The sequence below is a fragment of the Ascaphus truei genome, chromosome 2 (assembly GCF_040206685.1).
Source record: "Ascaphus truei isolate aAscTru1 chromosome 2, aAscTru1.hap1, whole genome shotgun sequence".
Classification (NCBI taxonomy): Eukaryota; Metazoa; Chordata; class Amphibia; order Anura; family Ascaphidae; genus Ascaphus; species Ascaphus truei.
This window is the reverse complement of record NC_134484.1, coordinates 272,094,828-272,110,580: the sequence shown is the minus strand read 5'-3', so window position 1 is coordinate 272,110,580 and position 15,753 is coordinate 272,094,828. Positions and strand designations below refer to the sequence as shown.

Sequence of the window (15,753 nt, the reverse complement as noted above, 5' to 3'; positions counted from 1 at the left end):
AAAGGTCCGAAAACTGCATTTAAAATCCTGTCTGCATATGGAGAGTTGCAACCGGCGAGATGTGCGCTGGTGAAACATGTTTGAAAAAAAGCGCGTTTTTTTTTTGTATTTTCCCTCTCGCTCCAGCTTCCTGCCAACTTTTTTTGGCGGAGGTAATTGTAGAATTTCTCTCCATGTTATTGGCGCGAACAGCCACTAGATGGCGATCGCGCCTTTCTGAATAGGTTCTCTCCAGTAGTGCAGCGAGTTTCAAAAAAAAAAAAAAAAAAATGGCGCTTTTTTTAAAACTTGCCAGTACCTGCCTTTCTACAGGCATTTTTCTCCAAAAATTCCGCTATTCACCTTACCGCTGCTCTCTGCATAGGCCCCATAGTGTAATACTGTATATATAGAGATATATTCTATAACTATATAGTATATCAACTCACATTGCGTTTCGTCCGAATTGAATTCTTCAGGGTTATTTGATGAAGTCCATTCGGACGAAAACGTTGAGGCATTTTTTGGAGCCAGCTGCTGACAATCTATAGACCTTGAGGAGTTGTCTGAAGCTCTGTTCCCCCTCAGTGTGGTATCCCCGGGTGCATGGCCAGCACTAGGTTTTACTGAGAGTGGGGTTACATGTGTTTTGGACTACCTTAGGCTGTTTATGTTTAGAGCTCTGTAAGTGCTTTTTTTTATCTATATAAAGTTTGTTCTACCTTTTCCTGCATCCTTTTCCTCTTTTTTGCCTGGGATTTTCCCTGTGATTCCAGACGACATCAAAAGTTGGTTACTTTAACAACCTAAAGGCGTACTATTAGTACACACAATGTGATTGATGCAGATAACTACCTACTAAACAGTTACTATTAACAGTCATTCAATGTCCGTACTGCCCTCTAAAGGCTAGTGCAGTATAGTGATTACAAGAGTATGTCCCAGATTTATCCCCAGTATATCTTTTAAGGGCCCCTTTTACCAAACTATGCTAAGACACAGCCCCTTTAAGTGAAGGGGCTCAACCATGTCTTCCAGCACCAAAAGGTGTCTTGACATAGTACTGCTTAGTAAATACGACCATAAATCTTTTTGCATGTCTTTCTTTTGGGTACTATACAGGTAGTCCTCGTTATCCAATGTTTCACTTTCCAATGAATGGCATATCCAACACTTGGCATATCCAACGCTTTAACATGCAACCCCATCGTCCGTTATTCGATTCCGGAATGCGTTATCCGATGCTCACCGGCACTGATTAACATGGGACTCGCTTTACAATGGTTTCACTATCCAACGCTGCTTCCAGAACGGATTCCGTTGGATAACTGAGGCCTGTAAACACCTTTTCCTGTACCCTAGCTTGTATTTTGACATTCAATTTGCTATTTAGTAGCATTTAGAACTGTAGAAGTCTTTTAAATTTGCATTGGTACGAACATTGCTTCAGCTAATAATATGGAATAGGATAACATCAGGTAAAATAAACTGTTAGTTGAGAAATATGGGGAGTCGTTACATACATTAGTCAAAGGTGACTGGGAAGAATTGCATGCACTAAAGTAGCTTTACATATCTTATCTGCCTGATTGCAAAAAGTCATTATCAACAAACTTGATCTAGGAAAGCAATTTTACAATCAACTTCCAAAAATAAACTAAAAAGCATTTACAATTAAAAAAAAATAATAATCTGTGCATGGTCTCTCTTTTTCTACTCTTCCAAATTCAAAATCTTAATCATTACTCAACAATGCAAGCGTTCAGCAAATATGTCACTCTGAAACTGTCTGATTGGCTGCCAGCTGTGAGTTAGACCTCTCTAAGAGTAATCAGTTCAGCAAGACAGCTATTTGCAACAGCCGAGAAGCCATCTTGACTTGCTTAGATCTGTTTCTATATGCAGGTCAACACTTCCTAAATCTCTGTTCTTATATCATATTGTTGAAGCTTTTCAGGTGACAGACATTTTTGAATTTAGTACAGGCATCAGAATAATAGATTGCTAATTGTAGTGAAAACAGGAGCCATTCTTGACTTTCTAAGCTATTTATCAAGCTTAGAGTGACCTTCACAGTCATTAAAATTGGCAAATCAACAAATTACTTGTGAGTCTCCCACAATAATAGGGACAGTTGTAACATATTCAGTTTATGTATCTCTGATTAGAGCTTTCACAGCTTTGTGCATATGGCAACCAGTGTTGTCATCACTGTAGTGATGCACCTCTTCTGATATGCTGGGATAGTGCAGAAAATCAACAGTAGCTGTCATTCTTCAATGTACTGTTTTTGTTCACTGATACCACTCATCGAATGCAGCACAATACCCTGACTGTATGTAAATTAAAGGCTTTGTTAGAGCTCACTTGCACAAATAAGTCAGGTGTGGTTAACAAACTATAATGCAGCATCTGGCTAGTTGTCCAAATCTGCAGCCTTGGGGTGCCCCTTAGGCTTTGTCCCTGGTGGACACAGCTGTGCACGCGGCGGCGTGCATGCCCACACAAAGTATAGCCCTCTATGGGGCAGGCCCCAGTAGCACACAAAGCGCGTTGCACAACCACCTTTGCCAAGAGACAAGATTTTTGTCTTTGACACAGCGGTCGAGCGTTGGCCACGTTACGGCGGCGGTTCAGCCAATGAGGGCGAACCAGCCACTTTATGTCATGGCTGCACCCCCGCCATGCCCCCGTCATGCCACGCCCTGCTCTACTCAAGACGCGAGTCACATCGCTACACCTTGACCGCATATCGCGGCTTAAACCAGTGCATGCCCCGCCAGGCTCTCCGACGCGTGCATGCACGCAGTGACTGTGGCAGTAGCCTTAGAATGTGTGCTCCTGATAATTTTATTGCAGTTTCCATAGGTGCTGCCTGTTACTTTCTCGTTCCACTACGCGCTTGCCAATAGGTAGCCTGACAGATGCCGTTGTAGCTTCCTATTGACCCGCGTGCCAGGGGAGAATGGAGTCTCCATTTTGTGTTCCCAGCAGGGTATTGTACTGGAGAACCTGTGGAGGTAGATATTTCTGCAACCAGGGGGTCACCAGAGCTGAAATTAATGTGATTCAGTGAAGGAGACCTCAGGCTTTAAACCTATCTACAATTTTTTTTAACATATAGTAGGCAGAACCACACCTTTAAGCTAGATTACTGTACATATACCGTATTGGGCCGAACATAGTGATATGTTTTTTTTTCTCCTATGTCTATTTTTCATGTAGAACACCTTCAAAACTTTAAGGTCATATTATGTGCGAGGTCATACTATATTCGGCCCAATAGGTTATATGGTCCAGATAAACACTTTTGTTTGCAAGTTATGTGAAATGTGTGCGCAAAATGATTTACATTTTTTTTTTTAAGTGTCTTAAGTTATATTCAAATATTTTATGGTCCTTTGGGAAAACTAATTAAAGAGCCCTGTAATAGGCTAAATTACAAAGCAGCACTGGCTATAGTCTGTTGATGTTATATCTTTTTACTAAAGCAGTGGAGGTACAAAAAGGTCTGGACTGAAGGTATTTGTGTGGGGAAGGGGGGAGGAGAAAGAGGGGGATGAGGGGAGAACTAGGTATTGTGGGGGAAGAAGTAGGTATTGGGGATGGAGAAGGAGCTATGGGGGAAAGGAGGAGCTATAGGGGGAGGAGGTAAAGGATGGTTCTGGGTTGGGGGGGGGAGTAGGTATGGACCCTGGGGGAGAGAGTAGGTATGGGCCTGGGAGGGAGAGTAGCTATGGGCCTGAGGGGGGGTAGAGCGGTGAGTAAGTTTGGGCCTGTTATGGAGAGTAGATATGGGCATGGGGGGAGATTATGAATGGACCTTGGGGGGGACAGAAGTAGGTAAGAGCCTTATTGGAAGGGGAGAGTAGATTTGGGCTTGGGAGAGTGAGAAGGTATGTGCCTTGGGGGGATGGGGGAGGTATGGCCTGTGGGTGGAAGAATAGGTAGTGGCCTTGGGAGAGGGTGGGAGTAGATAAGGTCCAAAAAACTATAGGTCCACCTGCACCTGGATTACCACAGGTGACAGAGGTACAATAATTCAGACACAGGGACACTGCCTCCTCCCTCCCACTCACCTTAGTGGAAGCCTGCACTGTCCTCTGATGCTCAGCTGCTTGCTGCTTTCTGCCTGCCGCCCTCCTCACATAAGCAGCTGCGGCATTGAAAAAAAAAGAATTTAAACGTTTTTGCCGCACTGTGCAGTTGCTTATAAGTAGTCCCTGCCCATGAAGACGTCTCTTCCAAATCAGGCTCGTGTGATTCGGCGATGCCGACTGTGACGTCATCATGGAGAAATACAGGGTAGTTACTGGTGCTGTCAATGGAAAGGAACCCTCTTGCTGCCATCTGACTAAGGGACTCCACACCCCCTATAAACGTGAGCTCCTGGATGGGAGCTCACAGACAAGAGAAAAGATAGGCAGACAGGCGCACAGAGGGACACAGATTTATTATTGACCCTAACAGTAAAATGAATAATGAGCACACACAATATAAAAACTCTGATAAACACTAAACTTTAAAATCGATGGGCTAAGAGGGGGACAGAAAAACAACGTGTCTCTGCTGTACAGCCAAACGAAGGGGTCCAGACCCTATCTAGTTACGTACCAAACAGCGACCTCCTGACAAAGCACTACGTGCGAAACGCGTAGAGGTCACGTGAGACTGTTCCTGTGGAGTTCTTCCGGCGGAGGCTGTGCAGATTACCCGTGTCTCTCTGTTGTTTGGTACGTAACTAGATAAGGTCCGGACCCCTTCGTTTGGCTGTTCAGCAGAGACACATTGTTTTTCTGCCCCCCTCTTAGCCCATCGATTTTAAAGTTTAGTGTTTATCAGAGTTTTTATATTATGTGTGCTCATTATTCATTTTACTGTTAGGGTCAATAATAAATCTATGTCCCTCAGTGCGCCTGTCTGCCTATCTTTTGTCTTGTCATCATGGAGAAGCAGGGAAAATTTGCTGCCCCATAATTTGCTGCCCTAGGCTCGGGCCTAATGGCAAATCCGCCAATGGGTGGATTTAGTGGGACCTGATGGGGAGCATATTTGCACAGGCAGGGAAGGATCCATTGAACTCAGGTCTTACCGTGAGAACCAGGCTAAGAGACAAAGCTAAGCTTAGGTCATCAGTTCCACTGTGCGACATTAAAGTTTGTCAACCAGGCAAATTCCATTTTGTCTTGCAATGAATTGGCAAAAACAGAAATCTTTGCTAAAATGTTGGCAAGCATTAAAAATCAGTTTACAATGAAAATTCCAACACAGAAGCAAATGACACCAGGTCATATGGCCTTTGCATACGGCTATTTTTGATAAATTATATTATAAAATATTGCAACGGTGTCCGTGAATTTGCGCCCCAAAAGGGATAATATACAAATATTATACAATTTGAGAAAAATTATTTTATAGGTGCATTTTTCTGCAGCTGGAATTTTAGTTTGCATCATGAAAAATTGGCCAGTTACCCATTCTACATCATTAGCTTCAACAAAGCTTGACATCTTAAACTGGGCGTGCCTAAGGGTTTCTGAAGTCTGCGTATCAAAGAAAAGTTAAACTCAAATGTTGTATTTGACACAACTGTGTTAACCGGTGAATTTTCTGCCATCTCAGACGCAGCAATTTTTTAAATGCTAAAAAAGGAGAAAATATTACAGCCTGAAATGCTGATATTTTACAGTACTTCTCTTTGGAATATGTACATCACATAGCTTTCCCTCATTCCTTCTATTGCTTTCTCAAAATTGCTCACTGACACAAGCACAGTAAAATAGATGCAAAGTGACTTGATATGTTAAGGAGATGCATGTTGAAATTGCTTCTCCTAGGTTTAATGAAGCAGTCAAGATAAAATTTGTTTTCATGATCCCTTGACACGTGTAAATATGTATACCAAGACACTAAAGCCCAGATTTACTAAGCAACGTTAGCAGTTTTTAATGTGGAGTCAACCTATGATAGCGAGGTTAATTAGTACAGTATTCACCAAAGCAAACGACATATTGATTTAATCGGTAAAATGGTAGACATTACTTTTAAGTGATGTAAATAAGCATATTAAGTTCTATCTTACATTGATCCTGGATTCATAAAGTAGTGCTATGGATAACACAGGAAATTTACTCAAAATTTGCACCGTCCCAGTAGATGTGTTGGTCTTGGAGAAATGTAGAGGTGTTGTGAGTTAGTATACTCAGAGATTCCCAGAATGATCAACATTTTATTAAAACAATTGTCCCAAAGTCAGAAAAATTACAGATCTGTGTTCAATATCATGACTTAAAATCACAACATTAAAACATTACCCTGGAAAGAACATAACTTACTTAAAAAATATATCAAATAAATATTAATCAAATCTATTCTCTATTATCAGTCATTTTCAACCAGGGTTCCACGGTACCCCCCTTCAGGGGTTCTGTGTCCAGCAGGGCGGGAGAGCTGCGACACCCCACACAGCAGCGAAGGGGGAGAGTGTGAGGGGGCAAGGGGAAGGGGGAGAGTGTGAGTGGAGAAGAGAGAGAGGGAAATAGTAAGGGGAGAAGAGGGGTAGAGAACGCCGGAGAGAGAGAGTGTAGGGGGTAAGACAGGGGGGAGTGGAAGGGGGAAGAGAGAGACAGATGGGGAGAGTGAGAGAGGGATGGGGCAGAGAGGGTTGGAGTTCTCAAGAATTTCACAATCTAATTATATGGCTCCTTAACCAAACAAAGGGTTGAAATACACTGCCTGCATAGACAGAGAAGGAAGAGACTACTTACAGTATACATTTAATTAATTTAAATAACAATATTCTAATTAATTGATTTGCTGAGGATTGTTTTTATTTCCCTATTCTTCTCACTTCCTGAAAGTACTGCTTCTATTCTTTATTTCAATTAGTAATTTGCTGATGCTAAAAATATGATTTTATTTAAAATATATACCTATTTTAAATATAAAATACAGGTGAATAAGAATAAACACCATAAGACAGTGGTGCGCAAACGTTTTGAGCTGCGGACCCCTTCCTGCGAGTCGCAACGTTCGCGCCCCCCCCCCCCTCTCCCGATGGCTCGCCGTCAAATGACGTTGCGGGTCATGTGACATCACGTCATGTGACCCCACAGCGTCACCTGACACGTCACCTGGCTACGCATGACATCTGACGCTGTGTTGCCATGGCGACGCGTCGGCGAAGACCCGGCTGGCAGCAGGTAAATGAGTTACAGAGGCCTCACGCCTCCCCCGGCATTTAATTTAAATGCCGTGGGGAAGAGCGCGCGGCCTCTGCAACCGCCCGCGCCCCCCATACATATTCTCCCGCCCCCCACTTTGCGCACCGCTGCCATAAGACACATTTTTCCCCTGGAAAATACCTTATGGCCCATTCTCTTGAATGTCTGTCGGGTGACTTCTGACACTGGAAGGTATCTGAAGGAATTGAACGGCTTAATAAATATGAGCCATGTAGGGTGACCAAATTTACAAAACTAAAAACCGGGACACATATTTTTTTTAAATTTATAAAACAAATGACGTCACTAACAAATAAATATTATAATGAGATTTGTCTAATAGCATCCCCATTTATGCTGTATTATTTATTCTCCCTCTCCCCAGTCTCTCTCCCCCCCTTCTCGATCTCCCTTCTCCTATTCTTGCGCTCTCACCCCATTCTTTCTCCCTTCCCCTCCCATTCTCTCTTCCTTCCTCTCCAATTCTCTCTCTCTTCCCTCCCCCCCCATTCTCTCCCCCTTTTCCTTCCCCCATTCTCTCTCTCCCTTCCCCCATTCTCTCTCCCTCTATTACCCCTATTATCTCTCCCTCCCTATTTTCTCTCTCCCCCTCTATTCTCTCTCACTCTCCCTCCCCCATTCTCACTCTCCCCCCCCCATTCTCACGCTCCTGCCACTCTCTCTCTCTCCCTCCTTCCCACCATTCTCTTTCTCTTTTCCCCGCCATTCTTTCTCTCTTCCTTCTCTGCCCCCCCACCCTCTCTCCATAGTGGCTGGCTGATAGATTTTTACTTGGGGGAGGGGGTGCATCCTATCAGCCCTGATATTAGGGAGCCACTGACCCCACACAGAACCACTGTATATAGGTGTAGCAACATTGTTGCAACTGTTATCACACTGTAATAGATACATTAACGTTAGCTATATCTGTATGTAGGCACCATAAACACAAGCACAAACACCTGATACTCACGGACCTGCAGACACATTTAATGAAAACTAAAAACACTCACACAGACAGACAGTGACCGACACAAAACACACACAGACTCTGCCTGAACAACACTCACACAGACCCTAACCTGCGCGCGCACACACACACACACACACACACACACACACACACACACACACACACACACACACACACACACACACACACACACCCTTACCTGCACAACAAACACAGACCCTGACCTGCACAACACTCACACAGAATCAGACCTGAACAACACTCACACAGACACTGACCTGCACAACATACACACAGACACTGACCTGCACAACACACACACAGACACTGACCTGCACAACACACAGACCCTGATTTGCACAACCGCACAGACCCTGACCTGCACAACACACACACACACAGACCCTGGCCTGCATAGCCCTCACTCAGACACACAGCCACTGACCAGCACAGACTTACACACAACACACACAGAGACTGACCATCACATAAACACACCCAGTCTGATCTACAAACACTGTCCTTTAAGGAGGATAGGTATAATGTTTTTCCATCTTAACATTATTGGTGCATCTGAAAAAACAAATTTGTTCTCTTGTTAATCAAGTTTCTTTTTAGAATTCCTAAAATTCAAATATCCTGCCATTCCCAATGTATTAGCAGTGGACTTTTCTGTTATACTGAAGTGTACTTGCATGCCATTATTTTAAAACACCTGCTGTATGAAGCTTTCAAGCTTCCTTAGGACTTTGCTAGAGCAACTACGATATAAACATTCTTACTTTTCATTTCAGCATTCTGCCATTTATTCTTATTTTAGGTTTGTAGTAAACAAAACACCAACATTTACCTTTAGAAATAAAAAAAGTTTCTGATTGTTTTTTTTTTTTTCATGAAAACATGTTCTATGGAAATTATGCTAATCATACTGGAGTGTAATTAGAGTCAAGAAAGATTATTTCACAGTGAGAATTAAATTGTTGGAGATAAAGGTGCATTAACTTAATAGTGTGCATCTAATTAGTTTTGCTATTTATTCATAGTAGGTAAAAAAAAGATATAATCAGTTACACAAAAGCTTTCAAGATTAATATATTGCAAAGAATACCCTACAGTATGTGTTGTCCAACGAGTATTTTTGACAGCATCTGACTTAATTCTGTAATTAAATTGGTCACAGGTGGCCAATTAACCTATTATAGTTTACTTTGAATTCAACATGTGCCACATTTTCTTTGAGACTACAGTAGTACTATACAGCATTCCACAGCAAATAAACAATAGTTGTTAGTCAAGATATGCAGTTTTGCAACTTACATATCATAACAATGTTCATGTATAATTTTGTTTTCATCAAAAAATTCTTTAAGAACCAAGTAATACAATAGAAAATTCCTCAGAACTAATTTTTTTATATAGCATTGTTAAATGTCATTACATTATTATAACGATTATTTGTTTTTTGCTTCAGGATATTTTAGCTCATTCTCCAATACTGCTCGGAAAAATATAACCTAAAGGGAATTTTAAAAGACCTTTAAAAAAAAAATGGAAAATAAACATTGAATAAATATAGTGTAAGCATGTATTGTAATTATATAAATGTTAGCTTGACATTTAACTGCAAATAAAAGCTATAGGATTCTAGAAAATAATTCGCCATGTGATGTCATGGTAACACGTCGCCATGTGACGTTGCAGGAGTGTGTAAGAGACCTTTACAGAGGCCCCACGCTCTCCCTCAGGAACCAGTTTAATTGTTGTAGGGAAGAGAGCGGGGCCTCTGTAACCGCAGCAGCACCCTTACCCTCCCCACGAAATTTGCCACCTTAGGCCCAGGCCTAGTAGACCTATGCCTACTCCCTGAAACTATAAAACTGTCCAGTCTCTTTCCACTAGGCGCGAAGGGAAATTGTCTTCCCAGTGTGAGTAAAGTTGCATAATATCTACCCATTTATTGAAACTTTCATAGATACAATCTTTAACTTGATAGTTCTGGTAACGGATTTGGGTATTGTTTGTTTCATATCTATTAACACACAAAATATGTATAGCCGCATACTGTACACTAAGCAGTTTAGAAGTCAATGGGGTGTAAATTGACTTCCAGCACTGGAAAGGTGTCTTATGGCAGAAGACTGCTTAGTAAATATGTTTTTTTTACAGGGCTGCTGACAGGTTGGGACAGCTGGGACTCCTGTCCCGGGACTGGGGAGTAAATGTCCTTCTGCTTTAAACTTGTAGAGAGGGTTTCCTGGAAGGTGTTGAAGAGGGGACCTGTTAGAGGTTGTCTTTGAAGGTGCCTATCTGAAAAAGCATGCTATAGGCTGGTGGAAGGGAGGCTCCCCTGACAGGCATCTCCGTGGGCAGCCTCCAGCAGCAAGCTCTGCTGGCCCCCTCCACAGGCCTCTAACAGGCCACAGTAATCCTCCAGGACAGCAGGTAGGCAGTGGGTAAACTCGGCTCCTCTCCCCCCCTCTCTCTATCTCTCCCAACCCAAGTACACACACTCTCCTCCTCCTTCTCCCCCTCCTCTCTCTCCTCCACTCTACACCTTCTCTCTCTCACCCTTCTCTCTCCACCTGCCTTTCCCCCACCGCTCACACCCCAACCTCTCTCTTTCCCGCTCCTCTCACTACCCCTCCCCTCTCTCTCTGTATCTGCAGTTGTCTCTCTATATGCCCCTTTCCTCTCTCTACCACTGTCTCTCTCTCCCCCTCTCTATCTCCCTCCTCCCTCTCCCAATTCTCTTTTTTCTCCCCCCTCTTTCTCCTTCTTGCTCTTTCCCCTCTCTCTTTTCCCCTCTCTCCCTTTTGTATTTGTCTCTCCCCCTCTCTCTCCGCGCCTCCCTCCCCTCTCTCCTCTCTCTCTTCCCCCTCTCTCCCCTCTCTCCCCTCTCTCTCTCTTTCCTCTCTCTCTTTCCCCCTCTCTTCCCCTCTCTTTCCCCCCCTCTCTCTCTCTTTCCCCCTGTCTTTCCCCCCCTCTCTCTCTTCCCCTCTTTCTCCCTTTGTCTCTTTTCCCTCTCTTCCCCCCCCTCCCCGTTTCACCCCACTCTCTTTCCCCCCACCTTTTCCCCCTATCTCTCTCCCCCCACTCTCTTTACCCCTCTCCCCCCACTCTCTTTACCCCTCTCCCCTATCTCTCTTCTCCCTCTCCCCCTCTCTTCCCACCCTTTCATTCCCCCCTCACTCTCTCCCCCAAACGCTCTCTACTCCCTCACTTTCTATCCCCTCTCTCCCCCCGATCTCCCACCCCTCTCTTTTTTCCCATACCTCTTTCTCTCCCCCCTCCTCTGTCTTCTCACTCCTTTCTTCTCCCCTTCCCCTGGTACATAACTATCCCCTCCAGGGCCTTATTTCCTTCCCTCCCCCACCCAACCTCCTCAGGCCCATATCTCGTTCTCCCCCCACCCCCTCAGGGACCCCCAGTGCACTGGTGTGAGTGGTTAACCAGGGGGGATCAATGGGGGGGGGGGACTGCTCCTTTAATTTATCCTGGGCTCCAAGATTTCTGTTGGTGGCCCTGACCATTTATACGTTTATTTGTTTTCTTGTTCTTCAATTACAAAATGTATGAGAGCTTTTCCCACCAACACATTAGTTGAACTCCAACGCTTTGTACTGTTTTTCTTCTTCTCTAGATTAGAGCATAGGGAGTGTTAAAAAATACTATGCTTCTCTAAAAACGGGTAATCATTAGTTAGAAGTAATCTTCCTTAATCCCTTGAACAGACCTCTCTTCCAATCACTGTAACTGTTTTGCCAAATGAAATCATTATGTCCAGGATTTAAAAAAGAACCCATCCCATTACACATCTATTTTTTTGTGTGCCATCATTCTTAATATTTACAAAAAATGAATAAGGAACCCAATAGTACTCCCTGTAACTAAACTAAAATTATACATCAACTAATTTATTGGTGCTTGAAATTCCCAACCTCTCTTTCCACTATAAGGGCCAAGAGTCATAAAGAACAGGAAATAAGGGTGATCAGCACTCATAAATATAATTGTTCATTATGGTTCGTGTCACTTGAGACTAGGGCAATTCTCTGGGATCAAGACACCAGAGAGGACAAAGAAGTCAAATAAAGAATATTTATTCCGGAGCCTGCAGACACAGCAGAAATCACAAAAAGAGCTTATACTCACCAAACAGGGAATTATGGGGGGGGGGGGGCGGGGAGGAATCCTAGCTAACTAGGTGCTTGGGCATGCTTCTAAGGCTTACCGAGTAGTACTTCCACGTGCCTAGGGAGTCCAGGTCTCCCAGACCTTGGGCATGCAGTTTGCCACAAAGCAAGCTCAAAAGTCTTGTTCACAGCATCTCCAGCAAGCATACAAGTCCCAAGGCACAAAGCAGGTTTGAATCTCTCGCTCTGTCGGCCCAGAGCCTCATGCTGGTGTGTCTGTGGCAAAGACTCAGTAAACATGATTTAGTCAGCTTACACGCCAACTCCGGGAAAGTCTCTAGACCCCAGATCGGCTCCACTTTACATAGCTTTCCCATCTCCGTTGGAAAGCATGGAAGACGGGGTCATGACCAATAACAGTGCAGATGCTGCATGGGGACGAATCACAGTACAAGGCCTGTGGTCGCCAATCTAGGCTGTGGGTGTGACTGTAAGGGTAGGATACAGGTGCAGGTTTACAGACAAACAGGGATTACAAACTGACCAATCAGGACAGCGCCTGTGGGGCTCATACCCAGCCACTTCTCTCCTGGCTGGTGGATATCTCCCACTTAGATAGGTGCCTTGCTGTCTGGGACAGAAAATAATCCTCTTTCCAGACCAACATCTCGCAGACTTGATGATCGCCCATCCCCGCTCTCCTCTACCCCCAACCTGGCACCTCCCACTTCTCAACTGGTGAGAACCCGGGTCCCTTGGCGTGCAGGCTGAGTAAGTGTGTTACTATCGTAGCACGCCAAGGCAACACAGAAATACACAATACTGGTGGTCCTCGCTATCTGTCGGTCCATTATCTGTCGAACGGATTATCCGACACATCATAATGCATTCCGCCAAATGCATTATCCGACGTCGGAGCGGATTATCCGATGCTCACCGCCGCGGTTTAACATTGGATTCTCAATCGGACGTTTTGCTATCCGAGGGGAGTTTGCTGGATGGATTCTGGTGGTTAAACAAGGACCGCCTGTACAGTGAAGCACAAGCAGTACATTACATACAGGAACTACAGAGTTTGCAAAGTGCATCTATACAATATTATGCATGTTGATTATTGACAAATGAGTCAGGAAAATTTCTGCAGTCCCATCAGACAAATTGGGGCAATGTCTGGGCTTAACCTTTATTATGCAAGCCATTTTTTCCATACCATAACATTTCCTACTGAAAAGTAGAATCTGTATGGTATAAGGACTTATGATGCCGATTTTAGGCCTGTTAACGTGCATTCCATCCTCCCCCTGACAACGATCCTCCCTGAAAAAATACCAGGTCACAACTTTATTTTCCAAAAACAGAGACTACCACCAAGCGCGATCGTTACATTGGCCTGGGGTGGAGATCACTACATCCCCCTCCCTTGGATGTTTTTTTTTTTTTTTTTATAAATTATTTTTTATTCGGGGCATTTCAATTAGACATACTGTAACATTCCATTGAAGTAGTTACAATCTCAGGTTACATATAATACGTACAGTGTGATGCTTGGTACATTAGATACTTTTGATAATAGTGCAATAGGGTCGGTACAACCTATTCAAATATAGCTTGGTCCCTTTGTCTGAGCTTTTTGGCAGAGGGGCGGAAATATCTCAGTCAGGTGATCAGACTTTCTGTCTGTTAATCTATCTGTCCACCCTGCTATCTTAAGTCAATATCTATCTTCGTTTGGTCCCCCTTTCTTTTTTTTTCTTCCCCCTTTCTTGTTCCTCTCAGACTTGGGGTATACTTTGATTGATAAGGAGGGACCAACTATAAATATGATTAGATCACTTCTCACAAAACTAATTACAATTGACAAAATGATATACAAATACAGTATGCAGACAAAGATAAAATGACTAAATTTGAAACAAAATGGGGAATGATCATTTACTCCCAAGAACAGGAAAAATTCAGGTACAAACAACTTTAGGCAAGCCCAATAATTAACGAACAGGAAGGGAGGATGAGAGCTTGGATGCTTTACAAGCATGGTTGTTAAAAAAAACCTGTGGGTACTATGTTCAAACTGTACAGCTGGTCCTTGTGTCCACATTGCTGATATTTGGGTAGAACCAGCCCTGATCGTACATTTGGAACCTATAGCCTACCAATTATCTCTTGGGGTAAGAAAACTAGCCCGCCCGTACAGCCGGTGCTTAACCTGACCTTGACTTGATCCTTGACCTGGCCTGCATGGCTGGCCTGGCAGTCCCAACGCTGTCTTAGTCCTTGCTGGGAATTTTAACCTGCGGAAACACTAGCATAATCGTTACAGTTTAGTCATTACTAAAACTACTGTACTTAATTGAGAGGGGTGGGACCTTTTCAACTTCACTGTTCTGCCTTATGCTCTACTCACCTCCTCTTACACCTTAGTTCATATAATTTTTCACACCCGGCCCTGCTGCCCGCCCGCACATAGCCCGGCTGAACGGCCGGACATACCACCGGGCTGTGGACCTCCTTTGAAGTTTAAACAGATTGATATAAGAGAACATGGACTCTGTTAGATGAGTGTTAGATAAACTACAGAATACTTGCCTGTAGACAGAGGCTGATTAAATAATTGAGGAATGTGATCCTAAACACTGCAAATAATAAATATGGATGAATACACTTGGAGATACAAAATATTAGGTGGATTCCTTGTCTACCCAATATCAACAGGCCCTAGTTTACCTGATCGATATAAGAGAACATGGACTCTGTTAGAAGGTTGTTAGATAAACTACAGAATACTTACCTGTAGACAGATGCTGATAATGATGTCAATCTGACCTGAAAGAAAATGGTAAATACATCAGATGAATATGTTTTGTAATATGGATCCAAATTGATCTCGATTTTTGCCAAACACAAGCTAGGTTCTACCCTGATCCCTGTATAAAATCTGCAACACTGTTGCATCAGGAAAACACTTAATAATAGAGTGAAAAGGAGAAAATAAAATATATTTCATAGACATCTGTTAAAATCTGAGCAGCCAAAAAGCAATATAATGAACTATAAACAATGTTTTATGTTTATTTGTATATATTGATTCAAATATTCAATTATACGTTGGAAAAAAATAAACAAAATAGAATACCAGACATAAGACATTATTCTAACACTATAAGATCACTGCATTTAACAACTATGTTTTAAATAACATATAACTCATGTCCTCAGACACATTCTGAGCTTTACATCATCTAAATAGATGAATTGACACTGATAAATCTCTTGAATATATAACTCAATATACTGTGATAAATCTGTAGAGTATATCACTATCTGTTAGAACAGTGACTAACCCTCAGTATAGCTAACAGAATACACATGGTTAACCCACAAGTCAATTGACATATATATGATAGCGATATACCAAGATCACATCAGAAAACCTCACTCTTCATTT

The 15,753-nt window shown here is 43.0% G+C and overlaps 1 protein-coding gene across 20 annotated transcripts in view; it reads left to right on the top strand.

Annotated features, from left to right (window-relative positions):
- The window catches only part of CTNND2 (catenin delta 2), a 1,535,845-nt gene that overhangs the window by 1,128,984 nt on the left and 391,108 nt on the right, over positions 1-15,753 (top strand). The gene's annotated exons all lie outside the window — the stretch shown is intronic.